This window comes from Carassius auratus, unplaced genomic scaffold, assembly GCF_003368295.1.
Source record: "Carassius auratus strain Wakin unplaced genomic scaffold, ASM336829v1 scaf_tig00214186, whole genome shotgun sequence".
Taxonomy (NCBI): Eukaryota; Metazoa; Chordata; class Actinopteri; order Cypriniformes; family Cyprinidae; genus Carassius; species Carassius auratus.
In genome coordinates this window covers 342,051-363,016 of record NW_020527548.1, presented here as the reverse complement: position 1 = coordinate 363,016, position 20,966 = coordinate 342,051, and the positions used below count along the sequence as shown (strand labels likewise).

The 20,966-nt window shown below is 38.3% G+C and overlaps 1 pseudogene; it reads right to left on the bottom strand.

Moving 5' to 3' along the window:
- The window catches only part of LOC113091465 (tRNA dimethylallyltransferase-like), a 41,248-nt pseudogene that overhangs the window by 10,389 nt on the left and 9,893 nt on the right, over positions 1–20,966 (bottom strand).

Here is a 20,966-nt window from a genome sequence, read left to right as displayed (position 1 = left end):
ATATATATATATATATATATATATATATATATTACACCAATGTTGAGGCAGTTCTATGTGCAAAGGCAAATGTTCCAAAGCTTCGGATCTGACACTGCAAAAGCACGATCCCCCACAGTTTATGTCTGGATCTCAAAACTAGTTTATGGTTAGAGGACCTACAGTAAGTGGTCTTGATGGTAAGGTTGTAAAAAAAAAATCAGAGAGATAAGATGGTGCAAGCCCGTTTAAAGATTTAAAGACTGACAGCTAAATGTTAAAATCAATCCCATAATGGACCGGTCACCAGTGTAAAGACAACAAAATATATTAATATGGTCCTTTTTTTGGGGTACCTGTCAACAATCAAGCAGCTTCATTCTGGACAATCTGTAATCGTGACAGCATGGACTGACTAATCCCTATATACAGGGAATTAGAGTAGTCCAGCCGAGAAGACACAAAAGCAAAAATTACACCTACATTTTTTTAATAAATAGATAGAGGGCCTAAATCAATATTAGTGGACCCAGATGCATTGGAGTGTGCAAAAACAATAGTCTCAGTTTTACAATCATTTAGGTGCAGAAAATTTACAGCCAACAATTTATTCAAGTCCTTTAAAGGTGCACTCAGCAAATTTTGCCAAACGATGTTGATATCTGAAAACATCGAAACAAACGCGCCCATACCCCAACAGGACCTCACCCCTATTTTAATAACTCTGCCCCACACGAATGTACACAACCCTGGCATCGACGATGGCAGAATCTGCTACGGCTGCTGGCTGTATGATGTCATCAATAATTGAAAGTAACACTTTTAAAAGTAGGATATTGCAATACCTTTTAAGTGCAGATATATCATGCAACACTACAGTAGTCAACAGAACAGAGTGCAGCCCATTCAATTTGAAAATGCAGACTAAATTAACCATTTTCTTTTTTAAACACTTTTAAAAAAATGATTTCCTGTGATGGCAAATCTGAATTCTCAGAAGCCATTGCTCCTGTCTCAAGTATAACGTGACCCTTCAGAAATCATTCTAATATGCTGATTTGTTGCTCAAGAAACATTTCTTCTCATTATCAATGTTGAAAACAGTTGCTGCTTCATATTTTTGTGGAAACCATGACACATTTCTAACCAGAATCCAAATGCAGGTACAAATGTTCCATCAGATCCCAAAGCAAACCACAAATGGTGCTAATATACACGATTCTAACCTTTATCTCCATATTGAAGTCTCATTTGGCTAGACAGGGATTTACATGAATATGTTAAACTGCTTCCTATCTGGGCTCACAGGAAGCAGAATCCCCACAAAACATAAATGCAATTCACAATCCATCATATAAACAGCAGTGCAACACTAACGAATCCAAGAGCAGTACTGTTGACATCATGGCCTATTGATAAAGTCAGTAATGCTCAGCACTCAACACTAGCAATCCGCACTTATGAGCTTTCAACAGACATAAGTGCCGTTATGAGTTCTGCAACTTTCATGCTTAGCACGCCGGTAATTGATCTTGACACCGATCCAACTGACTGACTGACAGGAAAAGCAAGAGAGAAAGAGAGAGCGACGTCTCCCTCTCTACAGCCCCTCAGCAGCTGTTAACGGAGACTGAGAGCAATGAACTTGTCTGATGGTGGAAGTCATATTTTGTATTACAATGATGATGTAATGATAATTTGAGTCACTGTTGGACCTAGTGTTTTTGCTTTGTGTTTTGTTTAAAAGCTGCTTTGTTTGACGGTTACAAAAAAAACCTGCTTGGAAGAGCATGAGAATATTTTCAGGATGAGTGTCTGAGATTGGGTTTGCTCTGTTTTGTGCGAAGTCAGAAAAGGTTTCATAACTGGTCTCATGCAGAGAAATTTCAAGAACATCAACATTCTCACTATGTTCTCAAGGCCTGAACTGACAGCTGTTTATAGTTGAACAACAAAAGACTGAAGACATTCAAGTTCAAGCAAAATGAAAAGGAGAATGAATCCTTACCTTTAATCATCAGTTTGTCACGTTCTTCCTGACTGATGTTCTCACTTGCTGTCAGTTACTCATGAAACTCTTTAAAGCCAATAGACTGGAATATGCCATGCTGATAGTCCTGACTGCAAACATACAGGAGAAAACTAAATTCCTTACCTACACTGAATTACCATTATTCATGCACAAAAACTGAAGGACTACAGTACATTTGTACTAAAGTAAATGTAAGTGATTTTTGACCACAACGCTAGAATGCTCTGGGTTTTTCTCAGGGTGTTTAGTAATAAATAAATAAATAAAAAAGATAGGAAAACTGGTCCCAAACTTTTAAACAGTAGTGTAAATGCATGCTATACAATGTGTGAATAAATAAATAAATACCAATATAACAATAACAGAAACATTTCTGTACACGGTTTTAAAGCAGCAATAATTTAATGAAAATAAAAATAAAATTGAGGAAGAAACATTTTCTGCATAAACAGCAAACCATAACTGTATTTTCTCCTATAAAATGTAAAGGATAGGTAATATAATGTTTATAATGCTATTACAGCTATGATTCTTTAAGCTATTAATTTCAATTGAAGATATACACTGGTAAAAGTATTTTGAACCCATAAGCAACCTGTCAAAATATCAACAGTCTCATACAAAACTACATACTTTTAAAAAGTTTAAAAATAGTTTAAAGTGCACCCATGTTTTTTTCAGAACCATCCACAGCTCACATTTTTAAAATGCACTTCATTATACAAACACACCTAAAGCTACAGTAATTAAACCGAGACTAAACAACAAAGTTTTTCCTTTTAAACGTTTCATTATCAATGTTACTTCATAGCTATAACAGAATTGAAAAGAACAATATCATAAGTATTAGACCCTATAGGCCAACTCAAGGGTGAAATCAAATTTAATGTTTAATGGGTCTCAATTTTACATGATAACGTAGTCGCTGGGTGCATGAGAACACCAGCCCCTGGGGTAAAAATGAGTCGTCATACAGCTCAGAAAACAGATTTGTCCCTCATAGGGACACAGACTGTGCAGCGGGGGAAGGGGGTCTATTGACAGTACAGAGTGAGATAGACCAAGAGGGAATGGAAAGGAAAGACAGACAGAGGCTGACCTTGCTGCTTTGTGACTGCTCCCAGTGTGAGGTAAGAGCGCTGGCGGAAGGACGGTAGATGCAGAAAAAATAAGAGAAAAAGGGGAGGAAGAGAGTGGGATGACGTGAGGAAAGAGGAGAAAAGAGCTTGGCTGGCAAATCTGCCAATGAAGACGTCTCAGAGGGAAGGGTTGTGTGCGTTTGGCTGGACGGTGCGCCTGGCATTCGGCCATCAATCAGCAGAAGCCACACCCACAGCGGCCCAACCCCAGACACTGCTGTGTCATCAACATTCACACAGACACAGACAACACTGCAGTGCAGTCCATTCACTAACATCCCCGCACAACAGAGCATGCGACAGCACTAACTATCAATAATTAATCACCTTTTCTAACAAATATTGCTAGTGCTTCAGTAAATACGGTCTAAACCATGGGATACAGCATCATGGGCTTCGCTGATGTTCTGATTGCTAAAAGATCTGAACATTACAGCTGAATCTGCTGTGTCATATATCTATAGCCCGACTACAGTGTCATTGGTGGATGGTGGGGCAATTCTATGTGGTTGCTAGGGTGTTTTGGTTGGGTGGCTACCAGGCCATTTCCATCTGATTCCTATCCTGTTATGAGCGGTTGCATGGTCATATCTATGTGAGGGTGTTATGAGTGGTTGCTTGGGCATTTCCATATAACTGTTAGGCTGTTATAAGTGGTTGCCAGGGCATTTTTATATAATTGCTAGGCTGTTATAAGATGTTGCCAGGGCATTTCCATATAACTGTTAGGCTGTTATAAGTGGTTGCATGGGCATATCTATGTGAGGATGCTGTGAGTGGTTCCTATTGGGCCATTATGAGTGGTTTCCAAGGTGTTTCTAAAAATTGTTTGGGTGTCTGAGCAGATGCCATGGAGTCCAGGGTGTCATGCATTTATCGTCAACAATTCCACTGATGTCTGAACCTCAAAAGATGTGGGATAAGTTATGTCTCAAAGTTTAACACTGAGTTATGCCTTTGAGGAGCATACTACAAAGATATGCTGTCATGGCATTGACTGTCCTTGAGAACATTACATTACAGTTCATTTTAATCTTATATTTACATATACATATATGCATGATGATAGTTATAGTCTTATAGTCTAATGAAATGTAAATATCAGTCTATTAGATAACAGGCCCTGAATCACAGTCTAATGCTAATGTCACGGCCACATCAAATGTTAGTCAGCAGTTTGGACGAATTCATTACTTGTATATTCAAAAAGCATACACGTGTAAGTGCAACCACTCGTTACTCCATGTACTCGGACATCCTGGCCTTAAAAAGGGTTTGAAGATTAGTGAGGTCAGGGATGGGGTTAGGAATTGTGCTAAAATAACACCTACAAAAACAACTGTAATATAAACAAGGGATAAACGCTAGTGGTCGACCGATATATATCACCAAGGCCGATATATCGGACGATATTTGCCATTTTTCAAATATCGGCATCGGCTGATAAATCTTTCTGCTTGGCCGATGTGTTTGAGGCGGGATTTTTATTATGATGGCGCTGAGAGTGCACAGTGCTCACACTCTTTCTCTTGTTCGTCTTCATCATTAACAGTTGTGTCTAATATGGATAAAAGTCTGTTTAATAATCAGATAAAACGGTTAAACAAAGGAATTAATGTATAAAGAAAGTATTATAACGATTGCTTTTGTATTAGGCCTGTTAGTAATAGAAAGGCAAACATTATAATACTTTCTCGTTTGCCGTCAGCATTAAGAAAATATACATATATATAATTTAAACAAATCTTTGAATGACTAATTACTATTTAATTTCACAAACCTTGCCAAATTAGTCGAATCCAGCTGTGGGTTCTCTGCGTGATGGTCAGTTAGTGTGAAATGAATGCTTTAACACTCTGGAGTCTAAGGGTATTTTTGGGGCCTGGAGAAGTTTTGTCATGCCCTGACATTTGTGCTTTTAGATGTTTCTTATAAACTTTTAACTAAACAAAAACAACAACAACAACAAAAACATGCATTAATTGTTATTATTATTATCATCATTATTATTCTTAAATATTATTGAAAAGAGCTGATAATATTTTTTTCAGGTTTTTTAGGGGGAGTAAATCGAAAGAACAGCATTGTTTGTTACTTTGTTACGGTTACATTTATTTGTTACATTTATATTATTTACATCAAGCTTTTGAATTGCATATTATTGTATATTGTTATTGAAACTTAATATTTCACTTGATTATACATTTAGTCAGGAATTATAGTTTGGAAAAAGTCTTTGGAAAAAGTCTAACTAGTGAAAAGTTTACAAGTTATGTGAAAACTATAGTACAAGTATATAAATAAATAAAAACAGACTTACTCATGTTTATGATCTCTGCTGAATAAAGTGCTTCATTCTTTTTTTCTGAGGAAATCCAAATCTCAAATCCTCAACCACATCACATCTTTTTGGGGTGAATTATGTCTTATTCCTCTTATCGCGAAGCAAACAGTAAAATAAAAACATTGAAGAACAGTCTGGCTGCGTTGTTTTCTGTTATGTGCCATATTCAAGCCGCGAGCTTCAGTGAAACATTAGAATCTGAATAGCGCGTTCAGCGCAGGGACGTGGTCACTTTAGAAGATAATGAAGGGAGATGTGAAAAATGGACATCGTGTTGTTCTCATATGGATTACTTTATCACAGAATATTTGTTTTCGGGCAGCACTTGTTTAGTTTAAAAGTACACATGTTAAGATTTTATAGATATTTCTCTCATGTCTCTTTGTTGAGTATTCACTGAGTTACAGTTCATTTTAATGACGTGTTTGTAAATGAAGATCAGCGCAAACAAAGGCTGCAGACAGCACACCTTGTTTATCTTTATTTTATAAATGCATAAAAAGTTCTGTTGTTATTATGTTTGAATACAAAAAAAAAGTAAATCCTTTACAGATTCGATTGATGTTTTGCTCTTATCTGTACGATCAAAACTGAAAGTGTAATTGAAGTTCTTTTCGGGGTTATCAGGAGAAAATGCCTCATAATGCGTATACATGTTAAAGCTGCAGTAGGGAACTTTTGACGCTCTAGCGGTTAATAAACAGAACTGCTTGCGTCTTGCGGAAGAACATTGTAGCCGGAGCTACTTCTCTCTGTTTATGTCTATGAAGAATCACAAAGGTACTGGGGTTACTCCGCCGCGGTACCCCCGAAGCAATCTAAAATAGTCCGAATATAAAAACTTATTATAGATGTACCCTAGTGATTCAGGACAAGCTAAAAACACGGTTTGGAAAATGGATTCATGGTGTACTCGCTTATTATGTTCATTTTTCTACATTTTGAACACAAAGTTAGGGACCGCAGCTCTGATTGGTTATTTTTTACCGGGAGCGCATGACTTTCTGCAAATGGCAATAGGACCACTGGGAGGAGCCAGAGGAGCTTGATTTTTTTCACAGATTATCTGTCTCATATTCTACTGTCAGGACATAATGACAGGTTTAATAAATATGTAAAAAATATTTTTTTACAAAAGTTCCCTACAGCACCTTTAATCGATTCCAGAGGTTTAACTTAAAAGGTCTGATGTGCATAACAGGTTCAGCCTGTAAAAACATCGCTTTCTTGTATTTCTCTGACAGATTAAGAAAGGAAAAGACAGCTGTGCTGCTTTTGTGTCAGGCAGCTTGTGTGAGATAAGTTTCACATGGTTCATTCAGAGGTAATACAAGGATTATACATAAAAAAGCTCCAAAACTAGAGGTGTATTATTTACAAATTACTAGTAAAATGAAGTAATTATAGATACTGATGAATCTATCAAGCCAACAACAAATTATGACAGCCTATATTTAAGCTGCTATTTTTTTATCCTCTGAAATGGATGTAAGACAATGTAATATTCAAGTTAGCATATTAGGTTATGCGTTGCTATAACATTAGAAGTGTTTAGTTTCATAAACTGTTTATCGTAAATCTAAAAAGTTCTGTTTCACAAGAGTGAGAAGCTACCTGTTCTCTTTGATCTGTCCTTGCTGATCCTCCAAAAGCCGACTGTGTGGAACTCCAGTGTCCATATAAACCTGAAGACTCCTGTTCATCAATTAACCCATCAACTGACCATCTAAAAATACCATATATGACTTCAGTTAAATTAGCAATGAATTTCTCAAATGCATTTGAAAGATTTACACATGCCAAATATTCTCTTAGCTGAACATATTATTTGAAAAGAACACACCACGTACCAAACAGGAACATGAAGAACTAATAACAGACAACAAAAGATGTACAATGAAGGTTGAGTTTTGTCACACTGCTTGTCAGTTTCTCAAAAGGAGCTGATATCAGAAGGAGACATCAGCACTGTGAACAGTGGGAGAGGAGCTCATCCTCGGCAGCAATACTGCACATGCAGTGGTACACAGGCTGACATCAATTAAGCAAGCACACAGGGCTCAGTAGAGGTGCCGACCAGCCCCTTGATACCAATCAAACACCAATTGAGGCATGTGAAATCATATGTGTATAACACGCATGGAGGCCACAGCACAACAGCACTTCTCCCACACAGTTAGAAAAAACAGATGCACAACAAATGCCCAAATTTACCATGGCAAGACAGAATGAAAAGGTTTCTACCCAAGTTCATGTCAAGTTCCGCTCTTTTCGTTACTATATGAGGGAGGAAAAAACAACTCAACACAAAAAGTAAAAGAGAAAACCGGATTCACTGAAAGAGGAACAAAGGGTAAAAGATGCAGTATATAGGGTAACTGGTATCTAAAAAGGTTGGAGGTTCAAGCCCCATGAACTATAACTATTGTGCACTTGAGGAACTTTACTCGATAGCTTCAATTTTAACACCTCAGGATAGGTACAAATTAAGAAAATGGTTACATTTGCATACACAGAGCTGGAGTTAAAACTAGATGTTCCATGACCAAGACCATTCCCAGGCTCACTAAGAACAATTTCCAAAATGCATACTTAATCCCAAGAGTACTTAATCTGCTGGGTCAAAACTTTTCACCCCTGAATTGATTGCAGCATTTCTTTCAAACACTGGACTATTTTGTATAGTGTGTAAGTACCCATTCAGAGCCATAGAATTCTTACAAATACTTTTAAATTATACCATGCTGATCTGTGGCAGTGTTAGAAATAGTCACTCGGTGGAAATAAACAGTTGTCTTTTCTGTGACTTGTAATTAAGATTTGTCGCAATGCTTTATGCCATCACTGAAGTAATTACCTTGCGATCTTTCGTGCATCATGAGGGTGCAATATGGCTGCCATGGGGACCTCCCAGTTTCTCAAGCTTCACCCTTGACTCACCCTTTTCTGGCACTGTGTCACTCCCCTGCTGTAGGTCAGACAGAGAAGGTCTCGATTAGAACACATCTGCCAACAGATGCACAGAAAGCCTTTTAATATTACTCAGGCTTACTAGCTCAGTTTCAAAATGTAAAGAGCTGCCACGTTGCATACTGCCTTTTAAAGCAGCATACTAAACATCACAAAACGTCATGAGACTTATTAAGAAGCCTCGAATTAGGCAGCAACTCTGTGACACACAATTAGCGGGACTTGCAATTTGTTTCAACAGTTTTCCATTAACATGTTGGTAAGCTAACAGCATGTTATTTTAATAAAGAGTACTCACAAAACTTCAATTAATAAAACTGCATTCTGTGGTGGTCTGCTTTCTAGGGGTATCTGAAAGGGATACTCCACCCCAAAATGAAAACTATGATGAGCAGCTTTTTCCGATGATGCATGTCCTCTATGTATGAAATTAAGTCAAACTCCCAGACAATGACGGCATAGTTACAGTACAAGCAATACATAAATTATGCACAATTACCATACATGTGCAACCACATTGGGTAAGACTGCAGAACACACCAGTGCTACAGTGTTCGGTAAAAATGTAATATCATTCCTAGATCTATAGCTGCTCTAGCAATAATGCATGTAATGTCCAGGCCCGGTGCCGTGAGAGGGCAGGTGGTTCAACATGACTGCTGGGATTCTGCTTAAGATAAACGGCATCAAAGGCTGCCTCCGTGGAGCAATTCGATAACTGCTTCAATATGAATAGATGCATCAGCACTCCTCCTAAGTCGAGACGGACAAACACACACTCCCAGATCACATTCATCAAAATGAAAGCAGACTGGATGCACACTGTCCAACCAGCCCGCATCACTCTGTGATCCCTGTGGAGGGAGGTGGAGAAAACAAAAGAGAGGAGGAGAGAAGAGCAGGGAGTGAGAGGCAGCCATGAGGAAAGGGGTGGGGACGAGATTGCGAGAAATCGATAAAGAGTGGTTTAGCATTTCTGAATGGCTACGACAGAAGATTGACAAATCTAATTTCTCTTGATATCTTAATTGTGATTATAAATTTTAAATGCAGCCCTATTTCTGCATGCTTTATAGTGGTTATCACTGCTTTTTAGTGTGTGTGCAAGCCTGGGGTGCTCATCACCCGCCACTCCTTATTTCTTGCGTGCAAGCGTCTAAGGTGTCTGCGGAAGTGCTCTTCCAGACACTGTGAGAGCCGACGCACCTCCTCACAGCATCTCCTTCAGCTATTAATATCCTCCTCATCTCTCAGCAAACATCTGCAGCAGGCGGGCGGGGAAAACGAGGACAACGACACACCTCGCTCTCCGTCTCCGGTACACGCATTTCCAGTTATGGCCTTGCATGTTCTGAAAGAGCATGCCAAAGGAGACCAGCCCAGTGCCTAGTCATAAAATGCCACAGCCATTCATATGGCTCACTGGGAAATGCCACATTCCACAAAAGATGAGAAATTAAAAAATTGGGATTCGCATTCAAACAAGACTCAAGTCTCACAAAAGCAGTGTCACTGATGTGAGGCAGGCGATGACATTTTAAAAGGACAATTACTCAGAATGATCATTAAGATGTTTGCAGATCATATCTTAAATGGCTGAGTAATGGCCCATTAATTTCATCTGCAGAGGCAAAATAAAAAGCATTTATATTTAGAAGGGGCTGTCAACTAAACGTGTCAAATAAATGAATCTCTGCAACCATTAATTACGGGGAGTATGTAATGTGCAAAATGGCCGACTAGTCACCAGTGATGCGCGGGTCAATGTATAAACAACCCTCACCCGACCGATGTTTTCAACAAACCCGCCCACTACTCGGACTGCTAAAAAAGAAAATATTGTAACTGACCCGCTTCCTGACCCGCATTTTATAAAAGTAGTAAATGCGTCGCCCCTTTATTTTAATTTAATTACTTAAATAGGCTATAGCCTACAGGATAATAAGCGTTATGACTGCACACATAAGGCTTGCCACAAAGAAATAGTTAAAGTAATGATTATGAATGTGTCTAAATTACAAGGAGACTTTTAATTTAGTAATAATCTGGTGTTTTCTCTGTCGCTGCTAAGATGAAGTTGATGATGCGGACTCGCCATGAACGCACGAGAGAAATGTATATTTCATATGGATTACATAATCAGAGAGTAGCCTATTTATTTTGGCTTGAATATTTTCATTGAAAAAGTAAACATTTCAAGCTTTCTGTAATATATCGCCTATATTTATTTTTAAACCCACCGACTAAAAGGTTAAGACACTACCAGTCCCAAAAAAATGACTGGGGCTAACTTGTTGTTGTGCAGTCGTTAGAGCGATATGACTGTGAGTGATGTACGGCATGATAAATGCTCATCACTTCTGCTGCTCAAACTTTGTCAGCCTGTGGGTCATTTGGATTATTGAAAAACGATTGCACTGATTTGCATGTTTCTTGATGAAGTGCTTTTTTTCTGCAGTACTCACATGCCCCATGTCGCTCACGTCATATTCTCCACCATGTCCCACAGAAAAACTGCTTTTGCATAAAATGCAAAAAGCTCTCTCTGCTTCGCCATCTACAGGTCTTAACCAAGAGTATGTTGTGGTCCATTCGCTATTAAAAGTGCATCTTCTCGTTTTCGTGACCATACTGGCCATGACTGCTTAACCTGACCGAACAGCACGCATACTCCAATTTTAGATTGTTTACAATGTTTGAGGAGGCGTTCGTGCACCAGTCAACAGCTTGATTGACGTACGAATCAGCCTATCGACTAACGCTTTTATTGCGGTCTATAGTTTTCTGAACTATTGGACATAAGTTAACAGTACGCCTATGGATGTATCCTTGTATTAATTAGGCAAGGTCAAATGAAAAAGCTGGACAGATGCTCAGTTTGCGTGAGGCAGGACAAAGGGTAAAATTGGTGTACAGTACAACGTAAAGCGGGACAGTTGGTCACTCTATAATAGCGCCAGTTATTCAGCCAATAAAGTGTAGGCCTATGCATTTCAAAATTGTGTCTAGTACTATATAAATTACAAAGGTTTAATTGGCATCTTTATTTTAAATGACCTGACCGACCGTGACCCAAATATCATGAAAAATATTTTTGGATGACTCGTAACCGCGGGTGACCACAGGCACCTGCTCATCTTGGATCGACTCGCGCATCACTACTAGTCACCCAGTTAACAAGTCAAAGGGTTGCACACTATGGAGGAGAAATTGGCTCATCAAATTACAGGACAATCATAAAAATTACTCACTGTTCAGTAAAGGAGTCGACTGAAAACTCAGGAACAGCTCTGAATGCTTCCCTGGCTATGATTCAGATCGATTCACACAGAGAAAAATATCTATAAAAATAACTACTTCCTGTTGCATCTGTGATGTTGACTTAGTTTCACGTAGAATACTTTTTTTCATTTTACAGTTATAATTATTATCCTTGGAATTATTAAAGAGTCACTCGTTCATGAATCAATCACATACATGGAAAAAGGTCTTAAATAAGTTAATTCAATCTGGAAGATTCTGAAATTTCACTACGAAGGGTCGGACATATCATGAAGGATATGAGAGACAGAGCCTTGTTCCTGAAGTCCACCACTGTATATCCACTAACCAATGGATCCACAAAGCTGATCATATGATGACGACACTGGGCTTGCTCCTCCTCTGTAACCTTATTGGTGATGATTTCCAGCCCTTTGTAAACCTGCAGTGAGACAGAGGTAGAACAGGTCACAGGCATGTCCTCACTCATTTCCTACATAACTATTGTCATCATTATTTTTTTAAACAAGGAATCTTTTGTACTGCAAGTTGGCTATTTTGCAGGCTAATATATCGGTGAATATTTGGCATTTTTCAAATAGGTTAGGTCCATAGGTTTTTCTGTTTTGCCGATGTGTTTGAAGCAGAACTTTTATTTTGACGACGCTGAGAAAGGCAGCGCCTGAGCACACAGTGCTCACATTCTCCATCTTGTTCACCTTTAGCGTCAACAGTTTTGTCTAATACAGATAGAAGTTTGTCTAGCAATCAGATAAACAAAGGAATTAATGTATACAAAAAGTATTATAATGATTGTGTAATGATAAAAACTCCATACTCATCGGGAAGAAGGAGGCGGGAACCGGCACACAATCAAATGAAACTTTAATAATCTCAAAATAAACACAAAACAGCGCACCAGCCCCTCACGGACGACTGGTGCGCATAAATAAAAAGCAAACATAAAATAATGGCCCAGGCCTGGTCCTCTCTCGTCCTTCACTATAGTCGCTCCAGTTTTGTATCCTTCCATCTCTTACCGTGGGACTCGATACCGGCGGTGGGGCGCAGGTGTAGCTCATCTCCAATCACTACACCTGGGCTCACTCCTCGTTCCCACGCCTCGCGGCCCCACCCCACTCGCCTCAGATTGCTTTTATATTATTAGTAATAGGCAAACAATAATACTTTCTTGTTTGCCGTCAGCATTAAGCAAATACGCATTTATATAAATTAAACAAATCTTTGACTAAATAATGAACATACAAACTTAGTCGAATCCAGCTGTGAGATCTTGTGAAGTGTACATGTGTATCCAGCATAACTGCATGTTCTCTGTGTGAAGGTCGGCCCATGTTAATTGAATGCTTTAAACTTTTAATAGTGGTTTTAAATTATGCTGTGCTTTATGAATTAGCCCACTGTCATTTTCTCTTTGTGCTGTATGTAAAATGAGGGTTACCTTGGCTTTATATGAAAAATATGATTCCCAATGCACACAAACTTCCCAGAATACTGAGTGCCCTGCTGGTTAGTGTTTACTTCCTTTTTAATTATGTTGTTATTAAATATATATATATTTAAAAAATACTTTGTCATAAAATTTTTTTTACACATTTATTTTTAAATCAAGTCAAATTATAAAGAATTTCTTAAATATTCATTAATTTTGCAAAAATTATATCAGTTATTGCTGCACCCCCCACCCCTGCTTTCCAAGATATCGGCATTGGCTGTCAAAAGAAACAAAAAACAATATCGGTCGACCACTTGTGTGAGCAGTCATGGCTTACCGACCAGCTTACCGTAACTCCTCTGCCCTTGCGTATTGATTTCGGCAAGTTAGGAAGAAATGCTACTGAATTATTAAGATCTTTCCCCCTGTGCTCTCCACAGGACATCCCTGCCAGCAAAATCTTGGTAAGGGTGAATGGGGAGAACAGCATTTTAGGAGAGACAGGAATTCAGCCAATTATCTCCAGAATAGAATGGTAAACACTAATAAAGGGGTGTGATTAAAACATGCAGAAGTTCTAAACAATCGAAATTGTCATGGTACTGCTGTTCTGTTTTTACTGCCTAAGTAAATGCCTACTTTTTAGAGCCAGCCCCTCTTGAACACAATACTTCGACTTTACAGGCTGGAAAACTTGGAATCTTGAAATAAAACCAAAACACAAGAGTTGGTTCACTAAGCTTGAGACAGACAAACAAAACATCCATAAAAGTGCAGCTTTAGTACAGAGCACAACACTTTTGGACAACTGTTGGCAAAAACAATGTGCTGAAACTGAAGTTTATCAGGTCAGATCAAATTGCTGAGTACGTTTATATGTAAAGTGGATGTTCATATGTTAATGTGCCTTGTTAATTTCCATAAACCGCCTGGATGGACAAAGTTCCAGAATTTTGTGAGCTATCTATGGAAGCAGCATTTTAAGACCACTAGGAACAATACAGCTCTGACACAGAACATTGACATTAGATATCCAGCTAATATGGTTACATTATGAAGGATCAATACAGCAAAGCACATGGCCTGAGAGACCAGCATGCTGGGAGCATTACAGCGCTGTGGTGAGGGCATTTCAGGTCAGATGACAGATAAACAAATGAGGGCGGTGACAAGTTCTGCAGATACTGGAAGCAGCACCTGATATAGTATCCCTTGTTATGGTCAATGTGCTTTTAAATTAATAATAAAAAAAAGGACAGAAATGAACTATGATTTACTATTAATAAATTGCACAAATGAAAGCCAGTGCCAATAATTTCTTAATAATTTTTCCTTTCCCAAAAAATTCATCAAATCACGTTACGGTTATTTTTTCCGCTGAAAATCTGCAGACTAATATTTCAAATGTTCTGTCATATACACATTGAAGATGCTGAAGATTTTTATATGAGCAACTTATAAAACTTTGCACAGCCTTGCTAGTGGCAACTTTTTGTGCAACTGGTGGAAAGTTTCTCACGAATAAACAGTGTTTGAACGGAGTGAAGATTTAGATTTTTGTTCACTGAAAATGTGGAAAGATTTTAATTTAAATCATCAATATTGAGATTAGATGTAGATTAAACTCCACCCCAAAGAGGTGTTCAAATTGTAACAGTAACTAGGCTGAGTTATAAAATGAATAAGTTAATAAATAAACTGAATAAATTGTAAATAAATCAAAGTAATGGAGAAGTGGCAAAAATCTGTCAGGACATGTCAATGCCCTCTACATTTAGGTCCAGTCAGGTTAGAAATTAAATCAAATTAGATCAGGTCCCCAATTCCGTCTCGGGTCGGGTTTTTTATAAACTTAATAAATGCACGTCAGCTTCTGGTAAGAAGTGAATTAGGTACAGTAAACATTATAGGACCCGAGAAGACCTCTAGTTTGACCACTAAACTAAAAACCATAAAAAAGAAACCTTGCAACCACCATAGAAAAAAATCTGCATGTTGTGTTCTTCAGAGGGGCCCTAGCATGTATGAGCTAACCTCCAGGATAAGACTAAAATGACACAAAAGAGAGAACAAGAAAAAGGGGGTGGGGCAGGGGTGTATGTGTGTGGGCCCTGTGAATGCAGAGCCTGGTCATGTGGCTCTCATTAGGGGCCACGTTTCTTAAGTGCTGCAGGCATTAACGGGTTTTGTTACCTACACCCGTTTGTTACACCCTTTCATGAGAATCCATACCAGCCTCTCACTGATACGGAGCCCACCCGGCGCTCCAAGCTTCAAATGACCAGCGCATCCATTCCCCAGTGGTTATTTTATTTTTATTTACACTAGTCGTTTAATAGAAGGCATATTTAATCTGGCATAAATACAAATGTGCCTGTAAAAAACGGAACTACAACTTGTTCAATGTGTCATGCTGGTGTGTAACATATTGGCGAACATTTTACAGATGAAACTAATATTTTGACAACTCAAAAAGATAGTGGATAGTATATATATATATATATATATATATATATATATATATATATATTAGTGCTGTCAAAATTAGTGCGTTAACGCATTCGATTAATTTGAAATATTTAACGCGTTAAAAAAAAATAACGCAATTAACGCGGTTGCAGTTTTTTTTTTATTTCCAGTTGTGGCCTATGTGTGTTCAACGTGCAAAGAAATATGGATAAGACCAAGGAAGGACTTTTAGACGGAAAGTTTCAGTATAAAACTCGGATAAAGCTGGATTACTCTTCAGTCTGCCACAAGAAACATTACTCTTCATTTAGTCTGCCACAAGAAACAGCAACATTAAAATCATGAACTCAAATGTCATTGTTTAAAAAAAAAAAAAAAAAAAAAAAAAACAATGACTGTAACAGTGCGTAAATCAGACCTTTCTGTAACGCTAACGTTATAATTGTGTAGCAGAGTATTTTTTGTACACAGGGCTGCGAACTGTCAATCACTCCTGTGCGCGTGCATCACTGTCCTCCTCGGCTGCAGCAACTTGCGCTCTCTCTCTTCATCAAGCTTTAAAACAAAAAGGGGACAAAAAGATCATATTGTCTTTGTGCATAGGCTATAGATGAATTAGATAAATGAATATCTAAATTTGTGCCTTGCTGTCTACGGTATTTTTTTAGAACTTAGAAAAAAGATGCTGCAGCCAATGAGCAGCCGGCGGGGGCTGCAGGACGACTCAACCTCCGCAGACAGTTTTTAATGTTTATCAGACAATAAATACTCAAGATTTTGCTTTAGTATAACTCACAACGAGTTTCACACACCTTCTCCGGCCACGTTGAGTTGTTGACACTTAACAGTGGGAAAAGCGACACATGCGCTATTCACTTGTATAACTTAAGGGTGAATGGGTAATGTAGTTTCTGCTCTGGGTGGGATGAATTAGGAAGCTTGCATTGTGAAGAGCGCTCTGAAAATCGGCAGTGCAGGTAAAAGATTAAAACCTCTATTAAAACAGATGTCCAAATGAGCGTACCGGTACGCTACAAGCACGTTCTGGGCGCACGGAGAGGTGGCGGTACGCTTAAGAGCTATAACGGTACTGAGTACGGTGCGTACTGGCCCACTTAAAGCACTGGCAATGACTATACTTTGGAATTTTTTTGCAGTCCACTTAGAATTCAACATGGAAATCATTTTTGTTTTTTATTGGCATTGATTGTTTTGAAATTCAAATGGTACTTACATGCCTGTGTTTTTATTTCTGTAATAAATATGGCTTTCAAGCCAACAGTTAATTTGGAGGATATTGATATTTTATTGCAGGTATTTTGTGTACATGAGAAAATCTGTGTTACAAGTTAAACAAAAATTCCAATAAACAATCATATTTTGAATTTAAATAGTTTCTTTGTCTTGAGTTTACATTAATTATTTACATTTTACATTTACATATCCAAAAAGTTTCAGTCTTTTAATTGCGATTAATCGCGATTAATCGCGGTTAATTTTAAAAAATTGTGTGATTAATTAGTTAATTTTTTTTAATCGATTGACAGCACTAATATATATATATATATATATATATATATATATATATATATATATATATATATATATATATATATATATATATATTTAAACATTGGTACAACCTTGCTTTGAGGTTAATGTTGAAAATAGACTTCAAGTTTCTCACAAATGAACAGATTTAAAAAAAGATGAGGAGTTAACAATTCTATTAACTGGAAATCTGTTAAAAGATTTAAGTTTTGATGTTCCTCTCAGCTTCATATTTATTTGCGTCAAATTTAAACTAGTTTCCTGACCTCTATCTCACAGACATGTTTGATTTAATTGATTAAACCATTGGGGATTCTTTTTTAATGATTAGCCTTCCTGTTGCGTTCGCCCTGGTTTGTCTGGTTAATGTCGCAATGGTGAAGTCCTGCTGTTTGGTTTCATGCCCTTCCATGATTTTAATGGAAGGCATCTAATCCCATGCAGCTGCCTATGCATGTGTGTGTGTGTTCTAGAGAGCCAGAGTGTCTAATTGAAACTCATTATTAATGAGGACAACTGGTCCATGGGGGGGATGGGGGTGTTAGGAAGTGAACAAATGTGGAATCCTTATATCACATCCATCATTTTCCATTCTCCAATTGTAAAAAAGACAAATAACAGCATTTATGAGGTAGTCACAGTTACAGCAGGGTGTGATAATCCAAGTGCTTACCATACACATGAACCGAGCAAGAGACGGCCGACAGAGTGGTCACAAGTCTGTGTATCGAACACAGCCCAATGGGGTGGGGTCAGTTTTTCTTTGTGTGAGAGTGAGTGAATGGGAGCGTGTGTGTATATGTGAGACCCAAAGGAAGGTAGAAAGCAAGGGTAAGGGGGTGAACAAGCAAAAAAAGCTGTAGTGAATCCAGTGACCCACACCACAAACACTTAGACGAGTCCCCAGACAATGGCTTTAGTGTTGAGCTGTTACAGCCTGCCGCGGCTATGATCCACACAGAACCTCAGACCATGCGCGAAACAACTGCTCCCCACTGTTCATACAGAATCACACACTGTCTGAGTACTGTAGGTCATCAAAAGTGCTAGCACTGGCTAGAAAAATTTTTTTTTTTGCTGGTGGGGAAAGTGTAGTATAAGCTAAGATAGTGGTCTAATCAGCTAACAGTGGGCTACTAACAGTTAGTGGAAGTCGTGGCTTAGTGGTTAGAGTTTGACTCCTAACCCTAAGGTTGTGGGTTTGAGTCTCGGGCTGGCAATACCACGACTGAGGTTCCCTTGAGCTAGGCACTGAACCCCCAACTGCTCCCCGGGCGCCGCAGCATAAATGGCTGCCCACTGCTGTGTTCAGGGTGTGTGTGTGTTCACTGCTGTGTGTGTGCACTTTGGATGGGTTAAATGCAGAGCACGAATTCTGAGTATAGGTCACCATACTTGGCTGTATGTCACGTCACGTCACTTTCACTTTCACTATGCACAGCAGTTAAATACAAGCTACATAAACACAAAGAATGAGAAATCTACATATTTGTTCATACAGTATTATGCTGTAACATCTAATGTACAAGATTAGTAAATGATGTCTGGGAAGCACCACGTTTCACCTGGTTTATCATCAATTGTTCTGTGCCGTACCAGGTAGGCTCACATGGAAATATAACTGTAACCATACCTGACAGTCCTTAGAACTGTTCAGCCCGAGAGTAAAAAAACAACAACAATATTCAAGTTCGAATCAAGACATGCCAGAAAAAAAAAAAAAAAAAGATTATTAGAATCTCAAAATTTAAAATCGAATGCAAACACACCAAATGAATATTCGAATAATCGAATATTCTGGTTCAGTCCTACTTTAGAGTTTCACTGTTCATCAAGCATTCGTCTGAATGGATGCGCAGCGCACCTATTTGATGTACCGTAAACTAGTGTGAACATGCACAGCTCACCAACGCTTTGTCTCACACACACGCAGAGAAAGAGAATTAACACGCTACATGTAAACAATATTCTTTGTTTTTTTATTTTCCTGTCTAAATAACAACGTTCCCTCGGAATTCTTCATCAGTTTGGCAAGTAAATTAAAACATTTACTAGCCAATGGCGATTCAATTGCCAAGATGTCTGTAGGTGAAAAATTGTTCAAGTATTAGTATACCGCTCCTCAACAAAAAGCTTTTAATTTGCACAAATGTATGACATCTTGATGGCAATGATAATTAATGAGAAGCCTAGTGCTTCTGTATCAGAGGTGGAAACTGGAAACTGATTTTTTGCAACACTGTACCTCCCACTAAACATCTTTAACGCCCCAATCATGCAGTCATTCATGCTTCCCCACTCTCCTCTGTCTTTCCATCCATTCCTCCTCTCCTCCAGGAATGGCTCAGTGAAGCCAAGCTAATAAATCATTCACAATGTCGCTCTTTCCCCTCACTTTAGCGCTATTGTGCAGTCATCATTATGGAGGCTTTCTGAATCGCGCCACACTCAACACCCCACCCACAACTAACCCACTTCAACACCTCTTTTAAAGCTTTTCTAGGAGGAAAGAACAGGGTGCCAGAGGAGATGAGCAATGGAGAATAAATGAGCGACATCACTTCTATTTCTCGCTTCAGTCTGCACCGAGAGACCAGTGTGGGAGTTTAACTGGATATCAGGCAGATCTCTGGCTCTGTTGAGGTTTCTCAGACACCGGGATGAATGCAGACGTCACAGCGGGCATGTGCTGCGCCGCCAGTCCTAGGCAGCCAGACAGACTGACACAATTGGATTTTCATTCATTCAGCTCAAATTGAATTTAGCTGCTGATGTGTTTGGCAAAAGGTGGAAATGGGTCCTTCCAAAAGCATTTAGCGCCTGAGCTTCAAAGCATAAAAGGCCACATTAACCTTTTCCCTGTCACCTGCATCTGTCAATTAGGTTATAAATCAGATGTTTACAGCAATAGTTCTGCCAAATATGACAACTCTGTCATTATATACTCATGTCTTTATATAAAAAAAAAAAAAAAAAAACGTAATAGTGTATTTTTTAAGTTAATTTTAGCTTATAAACACATAATCTTTGTCTGTACTAGGCGCATATGAATGCGCAGGACGCATTTGCTGCATGGACTTACATACCGGAAGCGTTCACTTAGATGAGAGTGTTAAAACATAGCACAAAAATGAATGAAACGTATAGCTGCAGCTTGAGACAGGCTATTGTGACTGTTCAAAAACAGGCCACATTAAAAACGTGAAGCTGAGTCTATGGTGCGTGCTTATTATGATTATTAGGAAAGCGCAAAAAAACAATAGTGTGAGTTTAGGTGCATCATGTATTCATTCAGATAACGGCTGCTATTTTCATCTTAAGAAAAAAATTAAGATGTTCTTAAGAAAATATTTGAGAACTTAAGATTTTTTCAAGAACTGCACTTAAGAACATTCTTACGAACTTCGTGGAATTTATCTTAAGAAATGTCAATTTATTTCTTAAGAAGATTTTCGTGAATCTGGCCCCAAAAGCGCAAAAAGACAAGTTTGAGTTTAAGTGCATCATGTATTCATTCAGATAACGGCTGTTATTTTCTTCTTAAGAAAAAAATTAAGATTTTCTTAAGAAAATATTTGAGAACTTAAGATTTTTTCAAGAACTGCACTTAAGAACATTCTTACCAACTTTGTGGAATTTTTTTAAGATCTTAAGAAGATTTTCGTGAATCCGGCCCCTGGTCAATAAGAATGTTGTACGGAAAAGAACTGTATGAACATTCTTCAAAAGTTAGTTCTGTGTGTTCCACAGAAGAAATAAAAAGCC